Below are 20,665 nucleotides of genomic sequence, written 5' to 3' on the forward strand. Positions count from 1 at the left end.
CGCAAGCATACAAATTTTTAAAATGATGAGACAAATTTTCAAAATTAAAATCCCTCATTTTAAATATGATTTAAAATTGATATCAAGATAAATAAAGGAAATTTAAATATTGTTTAAATGTTCCTACCTTCCATCAACGATCAATGTATGAGATGCTACCCGCGGATACGGTCCGGCTCATATTATTGGGGGGGCCCGTTCGTCGGAAAGCTGTACATTGGATCGACACATGTTGTAAGTTGGGTGGAACTCCCATGGGATCGGCTCATATTATTGGGGGATCCACATGGCAACCGTCCATCACAACTTAATATTGATGGGTCATCTTGACATGTCACAATAAACGGCGTCATATTATTGGGCCCTTATTGGACATGAGGTAAAAACGTGGAGGTTGCTTTGGAAGCAATTGGGCTCTAATTTTTGAAAATTATGGTTGCCTGATATTATTCGGGACCATAGTTTGTCAATTGGACTCCATGTTCCACTAAGGAAAACAGTTTCCCATTTTCACTAGAGGGTAGTGAAACCGTTAAAAAAGTGGGAGTGAGATTCATAAAATAAATTTCGCCATATTTTATGTCTTAGTAAATTAATTAAACAATCATCGATAATTGTCTGTTTCATCTCAGTATATCATTATGATGAATCTTCGCAATCCACATGTTTCAATTCTCCAACAAAACGAACTTACTGGCGCAAACAATACAGAATGATTCCATAAGTTAAGATTGTCCTAAGTTCGAAAAAGATTTTCTAAGTGTTAGAAAAGGCTTCTCCGAAAACATCCCCGGCTGATGTAACTGCCGAAAGGTTGGCCGAACTAGAGAAATGGTTGGACCATGATCTCAAGGCCAAATGTTACATGAAAAATTGGACAAGTCTAAACAAGTTTGCCATCACTGCAAGAAACCCGGTCATTGAAAACGTAACTGCAAGGAATACCTCGAGCAGTTGCGAACTGCAAAGGGTATGTTTTACATTGAAATAAATGTTTTTCTTAATACTACTTCTTGGGTATTGGATACCAGATGTAGATCTCATATTTGCAATGAGTTGCAAATGATGACAAGAAGTAATAGGCTAAGGATGGGTGAGACCCAGTCAAGACTCGGGAATGGTTCCAGAGATAAATCCAAAGCTATAGGAGACATTTATTTAATTTTGTAGAACAATTTTAAGTTATTTTTGAGAGATATTTTATTTGTTCCAGATTTGATTAAAAACATTATTTCTGTTTCTATGCTTGATAGAGATGGTTATTCTTGCAATTTTGTGAATGGGATTTGCAATATTTACAAGAATGAATGTTTGATTGGAAATGGACAAATTGAAAACGATCTATATAACTTAAAATTAAAAGACGTTCCAATAAATTATGTTGATAAACCGGTAACAACAAACAAAAGGAAAATCGATAGTCAAAACCCGGCAAACCTTTGGCATGCTAGGCTAGGTCATATTTCCTCAAGGAGGATGAACAAGCTAGTGGGAGAGGGCATGTTTGATATATCTGATATTAACTCTCTACCTACTTGTGAGTCCTGCCTGAAAGGAAAAATGACTAAATCTCCTTTTAAGGGGAAACCTGAGCGTATTCAAAATCTGTTGGATTTGATCCATACAGACGTTTGTGATCCATTTAGAATTGGTACTCAATATGGCCACACCTACTTCATTACCTTTATTGATGATTATTCTAGGTATGAGTATTTATATTTAATGAAATATAAGTCTGAAGCATTTGAAAAGTTCAAAGAATTCAAGGCTGAAGTAGAAAACAAGCTAGGTAAAAGTATTAAAGCACTTCGATCGGATCGAGGTGGAGAATACTTAAGTACCGAGTTTTTGGACTATCTGAAAGAGAATGGGATTCTCTCTCAGTGGACTCCTCCTATGACACCTCAGCTGAATGGTGTATCGGAGCGTCGTAATCGAACTTTGTTGGACATGGTTCGATCCATGATGAGCTTCACTGAGCTTCCACCTTCGTTTTGGGGCTACGCGCTTGAAACGGCGGTGTTGTTGTTGAACAACGTCCACACCAAAGCAGTGGACAAAACACCATACGAGTTATGGAATGGCAAAGCTCCTAAGTATTCGTACTTGAGGATTTCGGGATGTCCTGCTTACGTGAAGCAGACAGTGGGAGATAAGTTGGATAGTCGATCCACCTTATGTTATTTTGTAGGGTATCCGAAGAATTCAATCGGATATTATTTCTATCATCCTGCTGAAACAAAGGTGTTTGTTTCAAGGAATGCTACCTTCTTGGAGAAGGAGTTCTTATTGGATAAGAAAGGCGAGATGATGGAACCCGAAGAAATTTGAGAAGAATCTGAAATACAAAATAATGATCCTAAACCTCAGGAACCATTGATGCACACGCCTATACCTAGAAGATCCGAGAGGACTTCTAGACCTCCCATTCGATATGGTCTTCTTCTTGAAGGGGATCAAGATGAACCCGATGTTGGATGTGATCCAAGAAACTTCAAGGAATCAATTTCTGATGCGGATTCAAATTTATGGCTTGAAGCTATGCAGTCGGAAATAGATTCGATGCATACAAACCAAGTTTGGTCTTTAGTAGATCCTCCCGATGGAATTGTTCCAATATGGTGTAAATGGATCTACAAGAGAAAGCTTGGGCCTGATGGTATGGTATTGACCTACAAGGCACGATTGGTGGCAAAAGGTTATACTCAAAGACAAGGAGTTGACTATGATGAAACCTTTTCACCAGTTGCAATGTTCAAGTCCATAAGAATCCTTATTGCCATAGCTGCTTGGTATGACTATGAGATATGGCAAATGGATGTGAAGACTGCATTCCTTAATGGAAACATTAAGGAAGAGATCTATATGATACAGCCTGAGGGATACACATCCATGGGAAGCGAGCATAAGGTATGCAAGCTTCAGAGATCAATCTATGGTCTCAAACAAGCATCAAGAATTTGAACCAGAAATTTGATGAAACAATAAAGGATTTTGGTTTCATCAAGAAACCGGAGGAACCATGCGTGTACAAGAAAGTAGTTAAGGATGCTGTGACATTCTTAGTACTTTATGTTGATGACATCCTACTCATTGGGAATGACATAGGGATGTTGCAGTCAACAAAGATATGGTTATCAGGTAGATTCTCGATGAAGGATTTGGGTGAGGCATCCTATATTCTAGGGATACAGATCTATAGAGATAGATCTAAGAGAATGATAGGACTCACTCAAGCAACCTACATCGACACCATATTGAAATGGTTTTCAATGGATGGGTCCAAGAGAGGACATCTACCTATGTGTCATGGAGTTTCTCTATCCAAGTTTATGTGTCCCAAGACTGATGAAGAGATAGAGAAAATGACACATGTACCATATGCGTCAGCCATAGGTAGTATAATGTATGGGATGATATCTACCAGACCGGATGTAGCATTTGCTCTGAGTGTCACGAGCAGATATCAAGCTAATCCCGGTCAAATGCATTGGAAAGCCGTGAAGGACATTCTTAAGTACTTACGAAGGACTAAGAATATGATCGCACCCAACAGTGAATGAATTCTTTATTTTTTTGTCTCTCGAATTGCGGATTGGAGGAACAGGAGCTGCAGTTTCAAACGGACATAACTTTCGATCGGCTAAGAGTTACGGGAGCTTCAGCCTGTTCACACGAAGCTCCTCTTTATACCTACAGCAAGTATCTAGGTTAAAGAGACGGAGACGCATAAATTACAAAACTAAGATGGTCTTTCGGGGCGTTTTTCCCGTATGTCGCGCTGGGACCCACCAAAGCGGCCCGCGTCACCCAGATCGCACGTTCACGTCGTGTGATTAAGTCTATTGCATCTTTTCTATCCGCGGATTGGAATGAAAGAGTCGGTAATAGGACGGCGGGGAATCGGAAAAATAAGAAGTACGAGTAAGAAAAAAAGAAATTAATGAAAAAGGGGTGCAACACGAGGACTTACCAGGGGGTCACCTATCCTAGTACTGCTCTCGCCCAAGCACGCTTAACTTCGGAATTCTGATGGGATGCGGTGCATTAGTGCTGGTATGATCGCACCCAATAGTGAATGAATTTTTATTGTTTTGTCTCTCGAATTGCGGATCGGAGGAACAGGAGCAGCAGTTTCAAACGGACATAACTTTCGATCGGCTAAGAGTTACGGGAGCTTTAGCCTTTTCACACGAAGCTCCTCTCGATACCTACAGCAAGTATCTCGGTCTAAGAGACGGAGACGCTCAAATTACAACCCGGAGATGGTCTTTCGGGGTGTTTTTCTCGTAGGGCCCCCTAGGACCCACTGAACCGTCCTGCGTCACCCAGATCGCACGTTCACGTCGTGTGATTAAGTCTATTGCATCTTTTCAATCCACGGATTGGACTGAAAGAGTCGGAAATAGGACGGCGAGGAATCGAAAAAACAAGAAGTACGAGTAAGAAAAAAAGAAATTAATGAAAAAGGGGTGCAACACGAGGAATTCCCAGGGGGTCACCCATCCTAGTACTGCTCTCGCCCAAGCACGCTTAACTTCGAAGTTCTGATAGGATCCGGTGCATTAGTGCTGATATGATCGCACCCAATAGTGAATGAATTTTTATTGTTTTGTCTCTCGAATTGCGGATCGGAGGAACAGGAGCTACAGTTTCAAACGGACATAACTTTCGATCGGCTAAGAGTTAGGGGAGCTTCAGCCTGTTCACATGAAGCTCCTCTCGATACCTACAGCAAGTATCTCGGTCTAAGAGACGGAGACGCTCAAATTACAACCCGGAGATGGTCTTTCGGGGCGTTTTTCCTGTAGGGCGCGCTGGGACCCTCTGAAGCGGCCTGTGTCACCCAGATTGCACGTTCACGTCGTGTGATTAAGTCTATTGCATTTTTTCTATCCGCGGATTGGACTGAAAGAGTCGGTAATAGGACGGCGAGTAATCGGAAAAACAAGAAGTACGAGTAAGAAAAAAAGAAATTAATGAAAAAGGGGTGCAACACGAGGACATCCCAGGGGGTCACCCATCCTAGTACTGCTCTCGCCCAAACACGCTTAAATTCGGAGTTCTGATGGGATCCGGTGCATTAGTGCTGATATGATCGCACCCAACAGTGAATGAATTCTTTATTTTTTTGTCTCTCGAATTGCGGATCGGAGGAACTGGAGCTGCAGTTTCAAACTGACATAACTTTCGATCGGCTAAGAGTTACGGGAGCTTCATCCTGTTCACACGAAGCTCCTCTTGATACCTACAGCTAGTATCTCGGTCTAAGAGACAGATACGCTCAAATTACAACCCGGAGATGGTCTTTCGGGGCGTTTTTCCCGTAGGGCGTGCTGGGACCTACTGAAGCGGCCTGCGTCACCCAGATCGCACGTTCACGTCGTGTGATTAAGTCTATTGTATCTTTTCTATCCGCGGATTGGACTGAAAGAGTCGATAATAGGACGGCGGGAAATCGGAAAAATAAGAAGTACGAGTAAGAAAAAAAGAAATTAATGAAAAAGGGGTGCAACACGAGGACTTCCTAGGGGGTCACCCATCCTAGTACTGTTCTCGCCCAAGCACGCTTAACTTCGGAGTTTTGATGGGATTCGGTGCATTAGTACTGGTATGATCGCACCCAACAGCGAATGAATTCTTTATTTTTTTGTCTCTCGAATTGCGGATCGAAGGAACAGGAGCTGCAGTTTCAAACGGACATAACTTTCGATCGGCTGAGAGTTACTGGAGCTTCAGCCTGCTCACGCGAAGCTCCACTCGATACCTATAGTGCGTATCTAGGTTAAAGAGACGGAGACGCTCAAATTCCAAAACGGAGATGGTCTTTAGGGGCATTTTTCCCGTATGTCGCACTGGGACCCACCAAAGCGGCCTGCGTCACCCAGATCGCACGTTCACATCGTATGATTCAGTCTATTGCATCTTTTCTATCCGCAAATTGGACTGAAAGAGTCGGAAATAGGACGGAGAGAAATCGGAAGAATTAGAAGTACGAGTAAGAAAAAAAGAAATTAATGAAAAAGGGGTGCAACACGAGGACTTCCCAGGGGGTCACCCATCCTAGTACTGCTCTCCCCCAAGCACGCTTAGCTTCGGAGTTCTGATGGGATCCGGTGCATTAGTGCTGGTATGATCGCACCCAATAGTAAATAAATTTTTATTGTTTTGTCTCTCGAATTGCGGATCGGAGGAACAGGAGCTGCAATTTCAAACGGACATAACTTTCGATCGGCTAAGAGTTATGGGAGCTTCAGTCTGTTCACACGAAGCTCCTCTCGATACCTACAGCAAGTATCTCGGTCTAAGAGACGGAGACGCTCAAATTACAACCCGGAGATGGTCTTTCGGGGCGTTTTTCCCATAGGGCACGCTGGGACCCACTGAAGCATCCTGCGTTACCCAGATCGCACGTTCACGTCGTGTGATTAAGTCTATTGCATCTTTTCTATCCGCGGATTGTACTGAAAAAGTCGGAAATAGGACGGCAAGAAATCGGAAAAACAAGAAGTACGAGTAAGAAAAAAAGAAATTAATGAAAAAGGGGTGCAACACGAGGACTTCCCAGGGGGTCACCCATCCAAGTACTGCTCTCGCCCAAGCACGCTTAACTTCGGATTTCTGATGGAATCCGGTGCATTAGTGCTGGTATGATCGCACCCAACAGTGAATGAATTCTTTATTTTTTTGTCTCTCGAATTGCGGATCGGAGGAACAGGAGCTGCAATTTTAAACGGACATAACTTTCGATCGGCTAAAAGTTACGAGAGCTTCAGCCTGTTCACACGAAGCTCCTCTTGATACCTACAACAAGTATCTCGGTCTAAGAGACGGAGACGCTCAAATTACAACCCGGAGATGGTATTTCGGGGCGTTTTCCCGTAGGGCGTGCTGGGACCCACTGAAGCGGCCTGCATCACCCAGATCGCACGTTCACGTCGTGTGATTAAGTCTATTGCATCTTTTCTATCCGCGGATTGGACTGAAAGAGTCGGTAATAGGACGGCGAGAAATCGGAAAAATAAGAAGTACGAGTAAGAAAAAAAGAAATTAATGAAAAAAGGGGTGCAACACGAGGACTTCCCAGGGGGTCACCCATCCTAGTACTGCTCACGCCCAAGCACGCTTAACTTCGGAGTTTTGATGGGATCCGGTGCATTAGTACTGGTATGATCGGACCCAACAGTGAATGAATTCTTTATTTTTTGTCTCTCGAATTGCGGATCGGAGGAACAGGAGCTGCAGTTTCAAACGGACATAACTTTCGATCTGCTGAGAGTTATGGGAGCTTTATCCTGCTCACGCGAAGCTCTTCTCGATACCTACAGCGCGTATCTCGGTCTAAGAGACGGAGAAGTTCAAATTCAAACCCGAAGATGGTCTTTGGGGGCATTTTTCTCGTAGGATGCGCTGGGACCCACCGAAGTCGCCCGCGTCACGCAGATCGCACGTTCAAGTCGTGTGATTCAGTCTATTGCATCTTTTCTATCCGTGGATTGGACTGAAATAGTCGGAAATAGGACGGAGAGGAATCGGAAGAACAAGATGTACGAGTAAGAAAAAAAAGAAACTAATTAAAAAAGGGGTGCAACACCAGGTCTTCCCAGGGGGTCACCCATCCTAGTATTGCTCTTTCCCAAGCACGCATAACTTCGGAGTTTTGATGGGATCCGGTGCATTAGTGCTGGTATTATCGCACCCAATTAGTGAATGAATTCTTTATTTTTTTGTCTCTCGAATTGCGGATCGGAGGAACAGGAGCTGCAGTTTCAAACGGACATAACTTTCGATCGGCTAAGAGTTACTGGAGCTTCAGCCTGCTCACGCGAAGCTCTACTCGATACCTATAGTGCGTATCTAGGTTAAAGAGACGGAGACGCTCAAATTCCAAAACAGAGATGGTCTTTCGGGGCATTTTTCCCGTATGTCGCGCTGGGATCCACCGAAGCGGCCCGCGTCACCTAGATCGCACGTTCACATCGTATGATTCAGTCTATTGCATCTTTTCTATCCGCGGATTGGACTGAAATAGTCGGAAATAGGACGGAGAGGAATCGGAAGAATTAGAAGTACGAGTAAGAAAAAAATAAATTAATGAAAAAGGGGTGCAACACGAGGACTTCCCAGGGGGTCACCCATCCTAGTACTGCTCTCGCCCAAGAACGCTTAACTTCGGAGTTCTGATGGGATCTGGTGCATTAGTGCTGGTATGATCCCACCAAACAATGAATGAATTCTTTATTTTTTTGTCTCTCGAATTGCGGATCAGAGGAACAGGAGCTGCAGTTTCAAACGGACATAACTTTCGATCGGCTAAGAGTTACGGGAGCTTCAGCCTGTTCACACGAAGCTTCTCTTTATACCTACAGCAAGTATCTCGGTCTAAGAGACGGAGACGCTCAAATTACAACCCGGAGATGGTCTTTCGGGGCGTTTTTCCTGTAGGGCGCGCTAGGACCCTCTGAAGCGGCCTGCGTCACCCAGATCGCACGTTCACGTCGTGTGATTAAGTCTATTGCATCTTTTCTATCCGCGGATTGGACTGAAAGAGTCGGTAATAGGACGGCGAGGAATCGGAAAAACAAGAAGTACGAGTAAGAAAAAAAGAAATTAATGAAAAAGGGGTGCAACACGAGGACATCCCAGGGGGTCACCCATCCTAGTAGTGCTCTCGCCCAAACACGCTTAAATTCGGAGTTCTGATGGGATCCGGTGCATTAGTGCTGATATGATCGCACCCAACAGTGAATGAATTCTTTATTTTTTTGTCTCTCGAATTGCAGATCGGAGGAACTGGAGCTGCAGTTTCAAACTGACATAACTTTCGATCGGCTAAGAGTTACGGGAGCTTCATCCTGTTCACACGAAGCTCCTCTTGATACCTACAGCTAGTATCTCGGTCTAAGAGACAGATACGCTCAAATTACAACCCGGAGATGGTCTTTCGGGGCGTTTTTCCCGTAGGGCGTGCTGGGACCTACTGAAGCGGCCTGCGTCACCCAGATCGCACGTTCACGTCGTGTGATTAAGTCTATTGCATCTTTTCTATCCGCGGATTGGACTGAAAGAGTCGGTAATAGGACGGCGGGAAATCGGAAAAATAAGAAGTACGAGTAAGAAAAAAAGAAATTAATGAAAAAGGGGTGCAACACGAGGACTTCCCAGGGGGTCACCCATCCTAATACTGCTCTCGCCCAAGCACGCTTAACTTCGGAGTTTTGATGGGATTCGGTGCATTAGTACTGGTATGATCGCACCCAACAGCGAATGAATTCTTTATTTTTTTGTCTCTCGAATTGCGGATCGGAGGAACAGGAGCTGCAGTTTCAAACGGACATAACTTTCGATCGGCTGAGAGTTACTGGAGCTTCAGCCTGCTCACGCGAAGCTCCACTCGATACCTATAGTGCGTATCTAGGTTAAAGAGACGGAGACGCTCAAATTCCAAAACGGAGATGGTCTTTAGGGGCATTTTTCCCGTATGTCGCGCTGGGACCCACCAAAGCGGCCCGCGTCACCCAGATCGCACGTTCACATCGTATGATTCAGTCTATTGCATTTTTTCTATCCGCAGATTGGACTGAAAGAGTCGGAAATAGGACGGAGAGAAATCGGAAGAATTAGAAGAACGAGTAAGAAAAAAAAAATTAATGAAATAGGAGTGCAACACGAGGACTTCCCAAGGGGTCACCCATCCTAGTACTGCTCTCGCCCAAGCACGCTTAACTTCGGAGTTCTAATGGGATCCGGTGCATTAGTGTTGGTATGATCGCACCCAATAGTAAATAAATTTTTATTGTTTTGTCTCTCGAATTGCGGATCGGAGGAACAGGAGCTGCAATTTCAAACGGACATAACTTTCGATCGGCTAAGAGTTATGGGAGCTTCAGCCTGTTCACACGAAGCTCCTCTCGATACCTACACCAAGTATCTCGGTCTAAGAGACGGAGACGCTCAAATTACAACCCGGAGATGGTCTTTCGGGGCGTTTTTCCCGTAGGGCACGCTGGGACCCACTGAAGCATCCTGCGTTACCCAGATCGCACGTTCACGTCGTGTGATTAAGTCTATTGCATCTTTTCTATCCGCGGATTGTACTGAAAAAGTCGGAAATAGGACGGCAAGGAATCGGAAAAACAAGAAGTACGAGTAAGAAAAAAAGAAATTAATGAAAAAGGGGTGCAACACGAGGACTTCCCAGGGGGTCACCCATCCAAGTACTGCTCTCGCCCAAGCACGCTTAACTTCGGATTTCTGATGGGATCCGGTGCATTAGTGCTGGTATGATCGCACCCAACAGTGAATGAATTCTTTATTTTTTTGTCTCTCGAATTGCGGATCGGAGGAACATGAGCTGCAATTTTAAACGGACATAACTTTCGATCGGCTAAAAGTTACGGGAGCTTCAGCCTGTTCACACGAAGCTCCTCTTGATACCTACAACAAGTATCTCGGTCTAAAAGACGGAGACGCTCAAATTACAACCCGGAGATGGTATTTCGGGGCGTTTTCCCGTAGGGCGTGCTGGGACCCACTGAAGCGGCCTGCATCACCTAGATCGCACGTTCACGTCGTGTGATTAAGTCTATTGCATCTTTTCTATCCGCAGATTGGACTGAAAGAGTCGGTAATAGGACGGCGAGAAATCGGAAAAATAAGAAGTACGAGTAAGAAAAAAAGAAATTAATGAAAAAGGGGTGCAACACGAGGACTTCCCAGGGGGTCACCCATCCTAGTACTGCTCACGCCCAAGCACGCTTAACTTCGGAGTTTTGATGGGATCCGGTGCATTAGTACTGGTATGATCGGACCCAACAGTGAATGAATTCTTTATTTTTTTGTCTCTCGAATTGCGGATCGGAGGAACAGGAGCTGTAGTTTCAAACGGACATAACTTTCGATCTGCTGAGAGTTACGGGAGCTTTATCCTGCTCACGCGAAGCTCTTCTCGATACCTACAGCGCGTATCTCGGTCTAAGAGACGGAGAAGCTCAAATTCAAACCCGAAGATGGTCTTTGGGGGCATTTTTCTCGTAGGATGCGCTGGGACCCACCGAAGTGGCCCGCGTCACCCAGATCGCACGTTCAAGTCGTGTGATTCAGTCTATTGCATCTTTTCTATCCGTGGATTGGACTGAAAGAGTCGGAAATAGGACGGAGAGGAATCGGAAGAACAAGATGTACGAGTAAGAAAAAAAAGAAACTAATTAAAAAAGGGGTGCAACACGAGGACTTCCTAGGGGGTCACCCATCCTAGTATTGCTCTTGCCCAAGCACGCATAACTTCGGAGTTTTGATGGGATCCGGTGCATTAGTGCTGGTATTATCGCACCCAATTAGTGAATGAATTCTTTATTTTTTTGTCTCTCGAATTGCGGATCGGAGGAACAGGAGCTGCAGTTTCAAACGGACATAACTTTCGATCGGCTAAGAGTTACTGGAGCTTCAGCCTGCTCACGCGAAGCTCTACTCGATACCTATAGTGCGTATCTAGGTTAAAGAGACGGAGACGCTCAAATTCCAAAACAGAGATGGTCTTTCGGGGCATTTTTCCCGTATGTCGCGCTGGGATCCACCGAAGCGGCCCGCGTCACCTAGATCGCACGTTCACATCTTATGATTCAGTCTATTGCATCTTTTCTATCCGCGGATTGGACTGAAATAGTCGGAAATAGGACGGAGAGGAATCGGAAGAATTAGAAGTACGAGTAAGAAAAAAAGAAATTAATGAAAAAGGGGTGCAACACGAGGACTTCCCAGGGGGTCACCCATCCTAGTACTGCTCTCGCCCAAGAACGCTTAAATTCGGAGTTCTGATGGGATCTGGTGCATTAGTGCTGGTATGATCCCACCAAACAGTGAATGAATTCTTTATTTTTTTGTTTCTCGAATTGCGGATCAGAGGTACAGGAGCTGCAGTTTCAAACGGACATAACTTTCGATCGGCTAAGAGTTACGGGAGCTTCAGCCTGTTCACACGAAGCTTCTCTTTATACCTACAGCAAGTATCTCGGTCTAAGAGACGGAGACACTCAAATTACAACCTGGAGATGGTCTTTCGGGGCATTTTTCCCGTAGGGCACGCTAGGACCCACTGAAGCGGCCTGCGTCACGCAGATCGCACGTTCACGTCGTGTGATTAAGTCTGTTGCATCTTTTCTATCCGCGGATTGGACTGAAAGATTCGGTAATAGGACGGCGGGGAATCGGAAAAATAAGATGTACGAGTAAGAAAAAAAGAAATTAATGAAAAAGGGGTGCAACACGAGGACTTCCCAGGGGGTCACCCATCCTAGTACTGCTCTCGCCCAAGCACGCTTAACTTTGGAGTTCTGATGGGATCCGGTGCATTAGTGCTGGGATGATCACACCCAATAGTGAATGAATTTTTATTGTTTTGTCTCTCGAATTGCGGATCGGAGGAACAAGAGCTGCAGTTTCAAACGGACATAACTTTCGATCGGCTAAGAGTTACGGGAGCTTCAGCCTATTCACACGAAGCTCCTCTCGATACCTACAGCAAGTATCTCGATCTAAGAGATGGAGACGCTCAAATTACAACCCGGAGATGGTCTTTCGGGGCGTTTTTTCCGTAGGGCGCGTTGGGACCCACTGAAGCGTCCTGTGTCACCCAGATCGCACGTTCACGTCGTGTGATTAAGTCTATTGCATCTTTTCATTCCGCGGATTGGACTAAAAGAGTCGGAAATAGGACGACGAGGAATCGGAAAAACAAGAAGTACGAGTAAGAAAAAAAGAAATTAATGAAAAAGGTGTTGGAAAACGGTGTTCAGATCAATCAGAATTGATACCCGGTGCAGCGGAAGTTTTAAAATTTTATATGGAACAATTCCATATCATGGATATCAAAACTTTTCGATTAAATTGTGCATGTAAAAATTAAATAACAATTAAATTTTTACCTTGAATCTCGAAACGAGATTATGGACACCAACAGATAACTCTGCTCTTGTTGTATATCCCAGGAACTGATGGACGAACAATTCTTCAATCAGGTCCACGAACAGAAGTTTAATCCCTCTGATAGATTGCACTAGAAAATCTATCAGAAGTTTCTACGAAGATAATTAACGAATTTGATCCGTTAAACCAGATTGCAAATTCAAAATTCACAGGCTGGAATTTTTGACAGAGAGAGGAGAGGGGCGGCGGCCACTAGAGAAAAACAGCTAGGGTTTTCGAAAATTTTGTGACCTCTGTTGTGTAATTTCTGTACTGCTATAACTTATTTATAATGTGGGCTGCTAACAGCTTAGGGCCCATTAGTCATAAGTTCAAGCCTTACAAGCAAAGCCTGCATGTTCAGAAATTAATATAAAATTCATCGTGACTCATATTGATAAACCAATTTCACCAATGTGCACAGAAACTATTTCTGCATCTTTTAGAATCAAGATAAATTTTCTGAATCCGAATTCAGTGGTTTCCAAAAATGTCCATCACTATGTCATTTTAGGAAATCTTACTCTTCTACTCTGATATAAGAAGTCCTACTTCTTTGTTCATTAAATTTAGCTCTTTAAATTTAACTATCTCAACGGGGATTAAAAATCCATTACTTGTGTGACCCTCAATGGTTCAGGGATACAGCTAGCCGTGGGCTCACAACTCCTTGTGACTCGGAACAACAATTTCCGACTTGCCCATCGAATCATGGTAAGAGCGCCTAGCAACATCGCCCCATGATTCCCTAGGTATCACTGATAGTGCTTGCAAGAACCAATAGATTTTGGTTAGCGTACAGTACGGTCCCTTCATCCATATATCCCGATCGAATCAACAACCATTGGTAAATCGAGAGTCGTTCGAGATTCGATAACTATGCAATGCATCTTGAAGATCAAATAGTGACATCGCATGTGCTACTAAGAAACCATTTCTTAAAACACATCATGTACTCTGGCCAGAGATTCGTCACACTAATATCTCCTCAGATTGCATAGGATATCCACACTCGCAAGTATGTGGTGAATCCTTGACAACAAAGCATCGACTCCTATATGTGTCGTAACTGTACCCAATCCTGACACCTGATGACCCCAATAGAGTCGGTAAACGAGTCAAAGTACAGTACTAGCATATAGAGTCTCAATGATGTTTCAAGTAGTAAGGACTAATGGTGTACAACCAAAACCGCGGACTTTATCCACTCGATAAGTGATAACCACTTGGAAAGTCCGGATAGGGTAGTTCGATCATTCATCGTATGAATATCCATTTGCATGCTTTGAACATCTCTATGTTCCATACCAATGAAACGTGGTACTCGGCATCGCAAATGCTAGTCTCAATCTCGAGCGATCCTTATCCTTATTAACGGATGGCTCAATCGAATAGGAACTGTTTAGAATATACAGTGACTATAAGATGTGTTTCATGATAGCCATCCCCATGTGCCACCACATCTTACATACACTATAGTATATTCAAGGTCTTCATCTAAACATCTTATAGTATGTCACAACATAATAATATGATAAAAGATAAAGTAAATGCCATTATAAAAGTGTAAATTATATTAAACAAAAGATTGTTTATACATAGAGTCATAAAAGCCCTTAGCCATAAGTTGGCTCACCGGGCACCCACTCTTTAAATCTCCCACTTGCCCTAAAGACAACTAGTCATACTACGTAGTCCCATTGCTTCGCGATGTTTGTCAAATAATGGTCCTGGCAAGGGCTTAGTAAGTGGATCAGCGATATTGTCTGCAGAGGCCACTCTCTCGACAGTGATGTCTCCTCTTTCCACGATCTCCCGGATGATGTGGTATTTCCTCAGTACGTGTTTGGATCTTTGATGAGACCTTGGTTCCTTTGCCTGAGCAACGACACCCGTGTTGTCACAGTACACCGGGACTGGACCAACAGCTTCAGGAATAACTCCCAACTCTTGGACAAAATTCTTCATCCAAACGGCCTCTTTAGCAGCAGCTGATGCCGCAATGTATTCTGCCTCAGTGGTGGAATCCGCTGTGGTGTCCTGCTTGGAACTCTTCCAAGAGACAGCACCGCCATTGAGCATGAACACAAATCCAGAGGTTGACTTCGAGTCATCCACATCACTTTGGAAGCTAGAGTCGGTATAGCCTTCCAATTTCAGTTCTCTTCCTCCATAAACCATGAATACATTCTTAGTTCTTCTCAAGTACTTAAGAATATCCTTCACGGATTTCCAATGCATTTGACCGGGATTGGCTTGATATCTGCTCGTGACACTCAGAGCAAATGCCACATCCGGTCTGGTGGATATCATCCCATACATGATACTCCCTATGGCTGACGCATATGGTATGTGTGTCATTTTCTCTATCTCTTCGTCAGTCTTGGGACACATAGACTTGGATAGAGAGACTCCATGACACATAGGTAGATGTCCTCTCTTGGACTCATCCATTGAAAACCTTTTCAATATAGTGTCGATGTAGGTAGCTTGAATAAGTCCTATCATTCTCTTAGATCTATCTCTATAGATCTGTATCCCTAGAATATAGGACGCCTCACCCAAATCCTTCATCGAAAATCTACCTGATAACCATATCTTTGTTGACTGCAACATCCCTACATCATTCCCAATGAGTAAGATGTCATCAACATAAAGTACTAAGAATGTCACAGCATCCTTAACTACTTTCTTGTACATGCACGGTTCCTCCGGGTTCTTGATGAAACCAAAATCCTTTATTGTTTCATCAAATTTCTGGTTCCAACTTCTTGATGCTTGTTTGAAACCATAGATCGATCTCTCAAGCTTGCATACCTTATGCTCGCTTCCCATGGATGTGAATCCCTTGGGCTGCATCATATAGATTTCTTCCTTAATGTTTCCATTAAGAAATGCAATCTTCACATCCATTTGCCACTGCTATGGCAATAAGAATTCTTATGGACTTGAACATTGCGACTGGTGAAAAAGTTTCATCATAGTCAACTCCTTGTCTTTGATTCTAACCTTTTGCCACCAATCGTGCCTTGTAGGTCAGTACCTTTCCATCAGGCCCAAGTTTTCTCTTATAGATCCATTTACACCCTATTGGAACAATTCCATCGGGAGGATCTACTAAAGTCCAAACTTGGTTTGTATGCATCGAATCTATTTCCGACTGCATAGCTTCAAGCCATAAATTCGAATCTGCATCAGAAATTACTTCCTTGATGTTTCTTGGATCACATCCAATGTCGGGTTCACTTTGATCCTCTTCAAGAAGAAAAACATATCTAATAGGAGGCCTAGAAGTCCTCTCGGATCTTCTAGTAATAGGCGTGTCAATTAATGGTTCCTGAGGTGTAGGATCATTATTTTGTATCTTGGGTTCTTCTCGAATTTCTTCGAGTTCCATCATCTCGCCTTTCTTATCCAATAAGAACTCCTTCTCCAAGAAGGTGGCATTCCTTGAAACAAACACTTTTGTTTCAGTAGGATGATAGAAATAATATCCGATTGAATTCTTCGGATACCCTACAAAATAACATAAGGTGGATCGACTATCCAACTTATCTCACACTGTCTGCTTTACGTAAGCAGGACATCCCCAAATCCTCAAGTACGAATACTTAGGAGCTTTGCCATTCCATAACTCGTATGGTGTTTTGTTCACTGCTTTAGTGTGAATGTTGTTCAACAACAATACTGCCGTTTCAAGAGCATAGCCCCAAAACGAAGGTGGGAGCTCAGTGAAGCTCATCATGGATCGAACCATGTCCAACAAAGTTCGATTACGACGCTCCGAAACACCATTCAGCTGTGGTGTCATAGGAGGACTCCACTGAGAGAGAATCCCATTCTCTTTTAGATAGTCCAAAAACTCGGTACTCAAGTATTCTCCACCTCGATCCGATCAAAGTGCTTTAATACTTTTACCTAGTTTGTTTTCTACTTCAGCCTTGAATTCTTTGAACTTTTCAAATGCTTCAGACTTATATTTCATTAAATATAAATACCCATACCTTGAATAATCATCAGTAAAGGTAATGAAGTAGGTGTGGCCAAATTGAGTACCAATTCTAAATGGACCACAAACATCTGTATGGATCAAATCCAACAGATTTTGACTACGCTCAGGTTTCCCCTTTAATGGAGATTTAGTCATTTTTCCTTTCAGGCAGGATTCACAAGTAGGTAGAGAGTTAATATCAGACATATCAAACATGTCCTCTCCCACTAGCTTGTTCATCCTCCTTGAGGAAATATGACCTAGCCTAGCATGCCAAAGATTTGCCGGGTTTTGACTATCGATTTTCCTTTTGTTCGTTGTTACCGGTTTATCAACATAATTTATTGGAATGTCTTTTAATTTTAAGTTATATAGATCGTTTTCAAGTTGTCCATTTCCAATCAAACATTCATTCTTGTAAATATTGCAAATCCCATTCACAAAATTGCAAGAAAAACCATCTCTATCAAGCATAGAAACAGAAATAATGTTTTTAATCAAGTCTGGAACAAATAAAACATCTCTCAAAAGTAACTTAAAATCGTTCTGCAAAATTAAATAAACGTCTCCCACAGCTTTGGCTTCAACTCTAGAACCATTTCCGAGCCTCAGCTGGGTCTCACCCATTCTAAGCTTGCGACTTTTTGTCATCACCTGCAAATCATTGCAAATGTGAGATCCACATCCGGTATCCAATACCCAAGAAGTAGTATTAAGTGAAACATTTATTTCAATATAAAACATACCCTTCGCAGTTCGCAACTGCTCTAGATATTCCTTGCAGTGATGGCAAACATCCTTGGACTTTTCCATGTTTGAAGCCTTTGTCTTGTTCTTCTTCTCGGGTCCGGTTTTCTTGGATGGGGCAGAACGTTTCTTACCCTTTGTACTTGGCCCCTTCTTAGCAGAAGAAGAGGAGCCCACCAAGAGAACTAGTTTATCCTTCTTTAAAGTGGCTTCATAAGTTACAAGCATATTGACCATCTCTTCAAGGGAGGTCTTTATCTTGTTCATATTGAAATTCACCACAAAACCGTCAAACGATGAAGGAAGAGAGAGAAGTAATATGTCCACATTGAGTTCATGCTCCAATACCAAATCAAGCGTTACCAACTTCTGTATGAGCCAAATCACGCGTACCCCATGATCACGGACCGAAGTCCCTTCACGCATGCGACACTTCATTAACTCTTTTATAGTAGCGAACCTTTCAGCTCTCGATTGAGCCCCAAAAAGTTCCTTGAGTTGTACGTGAATGTCAGCAGCATTCACGGTATCCTCAAATCGCTTCTGGAGTTCATCAGACATCGAAGCTTGCATATAGCATTTGGCCTTGATATCATGGTCCCACCATTTATCAAGTTTGGCCAACTCTTCCGGACTTATATCAGCTGTTGCTTCCTTCGGAGGAGATTTTTCTAACACGTAGAGCATCTTCTCCGAGGTCAAGACAATCTTCAACTTATGGAACCATTCCGTATAGTTTGCGCCAGTCAGTTTATTTTGTTCGAGAATAGAGAATAGTGGATTGCGCGAATTCATCTTAATGAAATACTGAAAAGAAACAGACAATAATCAGTGATTGTTTAATTAATTTACTAAGATATAAAATAGGCGAAATTTATTTTATGAATCTCACTCCCACTATTTTAACGATTTCACTACCCTCCAGTGAAAACGGGAAACTGTTTTCCTTAGTGGGAACATGGAGTCCAATTGACAAACTATGGTCCCGAATAATATCAGCCAACCATAATTTTCAAAAGGTAGAGCCCAATTGCTTCCAAAGCAACCTCCATGTTTTTACCTCATGTCCAATAAGGGCCCAATAATATGACGCCGTTTATTGTGACATGTCAAGATGACCCATCAATATTAAGTTGTGATGGACGGTCGCCATGTGGATCCCCAATAATATGAGCAAATCCCATGGGAGTTCCACCCAACTTACAACATGTGTCGATCCAATGTACAGCTTTCCGACGAACGGGCCCCCTCAATAATATAAGCCGGACCGTATCCGCGGGTAGCATCTCATACATTGATCGTTGATGGAAGGTAGAAACATTTAAACAATATTTAAATTTCCTTTATTTATCTTGATATCAATTTTAAATCATATTTAAAATGAGGGATTTTAATTTTGAAAATTTGTCTCATCATTTAAAATTTGTATGCTTGCGGGATTCATACAATTTAGTCTAAACATGCACACAACGATAATATCATATATTATATTTTAGGATGATCGATTCCATTACTAATCGACCCGTGGTTGCCAATCACGAGTCTAAGTCCAATCCTAGGTGATATGCAAGTATGCAATGCAATCCTATTACATTGTGCTTCCAATTTACATTTCTTCAGTCTTTATTGTCTGCTGGGCCCACCTCCGTCTTCAAATCTTCATCTCCCACTAAGTATAATGTATTTACAATAAATAACTATGACAAGTAGGGGATACATTTTAAGGGGTGGGAACGGGCCATAAACCAGGCCCACTTTTATTACATATGACAATTCATATTGGGCCATAAACCAGGCCCATTAATAAATCCAACAACAATAAAAACAAAATGTAAATTCCCTAACATACACCTACAAAATTGATCATGGCAATCGATCATCCTTATCCAATAATATTTAATTCAAAATTAATTTATTGGATAACATGCAATGGCAATTAAATTAAAAAGGATAAAATCATATTCCATATATAAAATCTTATTTTACATACAAAATCATATTTTATCTTTTTATCAAATAAAATCATATTTTACATATAAAATCCAATTTTATACATAAAATCATATTTTACTCAATATTTCCATAAGATCATATCTTATCATCAATTGTACCAAAAATAATTAATTTCATAAAATCTGATTTAACGGATAAAATCTATAAATTTTCCAAAAATTCAAATTTATCCAAAAATCAATTTTAAAATTTTTGGACTCTCGATCCGACGCCTCGTGGACCAATCAAAAACAATTTTCGATCGGACCAAAAATAGAATTTTAACATATTAAAATTTTAATTAAAAATAAAATTAATTTTCCCGGGCCGCCCGGGGCCCGCGCCCCAAAAGGGGCTCGGGCCGGGTAGCCTGTCGCTGCCCCTTGGGCAGCGATCCAATCGCTGCCCCGGGCAGCGATCCAATCGTTGCCCGTGTTTTGCCCGTCAAAAATTTAATTTTTAAAATTTGTTTTGTTTCAAAAACCCGAGGCTTAAAAATTTTGTACAATCGATTAATTTAATCGCTTGATCTGAGCAACCTGGCTCTGATTCCACGGTTGCAAAACGGTGTTCAGATCAATCAGAATTGATACCCGGTGCAGCGGAAGTTTTAAAATTTTATATGGAACAATTCCATATCATGGATATCAAAACTTTACGATTAAATTGTGCGTGTAAAAATTAAATAACAATTAAATTTTTACCTTGAATCTCGAAACGAGATTATGGACACCAACAGATAACTCTGCTCTTGTTGTATATCCCAGGAACTAATGGACGAACAATTCTTCAATCAGGTCCACGAACAGAAGTTTAATCCCTCTGATAGATTGCACTAGAAAATCTATCAGAAGTTTCTACGAAGAGAATTAACGAATTTGATCCGTTAAACCAGACTGCAAATTCAAAATTCACAGGCTGGAATTTTCGACATAAAGAGGAGAGGGGCGGTGGCCACTAGAGAAAAACAGC

At 42.4% G+C, this 20,665-nt stretch overlaps 17 non-coding genes across 17 annotated transcripts; all 17 read right to left on the bottom strand.

Moving 5' to 3' along the window:
- Positions 1-3,951: 3,951 nt before the first annotated feature.
- On the bottom strand, positions 3,952-4,070 carry LOC140868830 (5S ribosomal RNA). The gene has a single exon (XR_012146231.1). It is a non-coding gene; the product is annotated as a 5S ribosomal RNA (ribosomal RNA).
- Positions 4,071-4,469: 399 nt separating this feature from the next.
- Positions 4,470-4,588, bottom strand: LOC140870383 (5S ribosomal RNA). The gene has a single exon (XR_012147347.1). It is a non-coding gene; the product is annotated as a 5S ribosomal RNA (ribosomal RNA).
- Positions 4,589-4,987: 399 nt separating this feature from the next.
- Positions 4,988-5,106, bottom strand: LOC140868344 (5S ribosomal RNA). The gene has a single exon (XR_012145766.1). It is a non-coding gene; the product is annotated as a 5S ribosomal RNA (ribosomal RNA).
- Positions 5,107-5,506: 400 nt separating this feature from the next.
- On the bottom strand, positions 5,507-5,625 carry LOC140868309 (5S ribosomal RNA). The gene has a single exon (XR_012145733.1). It is a non-coding gene; the product is annotated as a 5S ribosomal RNA (ribosomal RNA).
- A 400-nt stretch (positions 5,626-6,025) lies between these two features.
- On the bottom strand, positions 6,026-6,144 carry LOC140869284 (5S ribosomal RNA). Its single transcript, XR_012146663.1, has one exon. It is a non-coding gene; the product is annotated as a 5S ribosomal RNA (ribosomal RNA).
- A 399-nt stretch (positions 6,145-6,543) lies between these two features.
- Positions 6,544-6,662, bottom strand: LOC140869455 (5S ribosomal RNA). Its single transcript, XR_012146778.1, has one exon. It is a non-coding gene; the product is annotated as a 5S ribosomal RNA (ribosomal RNA).
- Positions 6,663-7,062: 400 nt separating this feature from the next.
- On the bottom strand, positions 7,063-7,181 carry LOC140867941 (5S ribosomal RNA). Its single transcript, XR_012145379.1, has one exon. It is a non-coding gene; the product is annotated as a 5S ribosomal RNA (ribosomal RNA).
- A 401-nt stretch (positions 7,182-7,582) lies between these two features.
- LOC140869337 (5S ribosomal RNA) lies at positions 7,583-7,701 on the bottom strand. The gene has a single exon (XR_012146716.1). It is a non-coding gene; the product is annotated as a 5S ribosomal RNA (ribosomal RNA).
- Positions 7,702-8,102: 401 nt separating this feature from the next.
- On the bottom strand, positions 8,103-8,221 carry LOC140867985 (5S ribosomal RNA). The gene has a single exon (XR_012145422.1). It is a non-coding gene; the product is annotated as a 5S ribosomal RNA (ribosomal RNA).
- A 400-nt stretch (positions 8,222-8,621) lies between these two features.
- LOC140868838 (5S ribosomal RNA) lies at positions 8,622-8,740 on the bottom strand. The gene has a single exon (XR_012146239.1). It is a non-coding gene; the product is annotated as a 5S ribosomal RNA (ribosomal RNA).
- Positions 8,741-9,140: 400 nt separating this feature from the next.
- LOC140868213 (5S ribosomal RNA) lies at positions 9,141-9,259 on the bottom strand. The gene has a single exon (XR_012145640.1). It is a non-coding gene; the product is annotated as a 5S ribosomal RNA (ribosomal RNA).
- A 399-nt stretch (positions 9,260-9,658) lies between these two features.
- Positions 9,659-9,777, bottom strand: LOC140869143 (5S ribosomal RNA). The gene has a single exon (XR_012146532.1). It is a non-coding gene; the product is annotated as a 5S ribosomal RNA (ribosomal RNA).
- Positions 9,778-10,176: 399 nt separating this feature from the next.
- Positions 10,177-10,295, bottom strand: LOC140868097 (5S ribosomal RNA). The gene has a single exon (XR_012145531.1). It is a non-coding gene; the product is annotated as a 5S ribosomal RNA (ribosomal RNA).
- A 399-nt stretch (positions 10,296-10,694) lies between these two features.
- LOC140867942 (5S ribosomal RNA) lies at positions 10,695-10,813 on the bottom strand. Its single transcript, XR_012145380.1, has one exon. It is a non-coding gene; the product is annotated as a 5S ribosomal RNA (ribosomal RNA).
- Positions 10,814-11,215: 402 nt separating this feature from the next.
- On the bottom strand, positions 11,216-11,334 carry LOC140869002 (5S ribosomal RNA). Its single transcript, XR_012146396.1, has one exon. It is a non-coding gene; the product is annotated as a 5S ribosomal RNA (ribosomal RNA).
- A 401-nt stretch (positions 11,335-11,735) lies between these two features.
- On the bottom strand, positions 11,736-11,854 carry LOC140868622 (5S ribosomal RNA). Its single transcript, XR_012146029.1, has one exon. It is a non-coding gene; the product is annotated as a 5S ribosomal RNA (ribosomal RNA).
- A 400-nt stretch (positions 11,855-12,254) lies between these two features.
- Positions 12,255-12,373, bottom strand: LOC140869525 (5S ribosomal RNA). Its single transcript, XR_012146784.1, has one exon. It is a non-coding gene; the product is annotated as a 5S ribosomal RNA (ribosomal RNA).
- Between the last annotated feature and the right edge of the window lie 8,292 nt (positions 12,374-20,665).

The sequence above is a fragment of the Henckelia pumila genome, chromosome 4 (genome assembly GCF_033568475.1).
Source record: "Henckelia pumila isolate YLH828 chromosome 4, ASM3356847v2, whole genome shotgun sequence".
In the NCBI taxonomy this organism is placed as follows: domain Eukaryota; kingdom Viridiplantae; phylum Streptophyta; class Magnoliopsida; order Lamiales; family Gesneriaceae; genus Henckelia; species Henckelia pumila.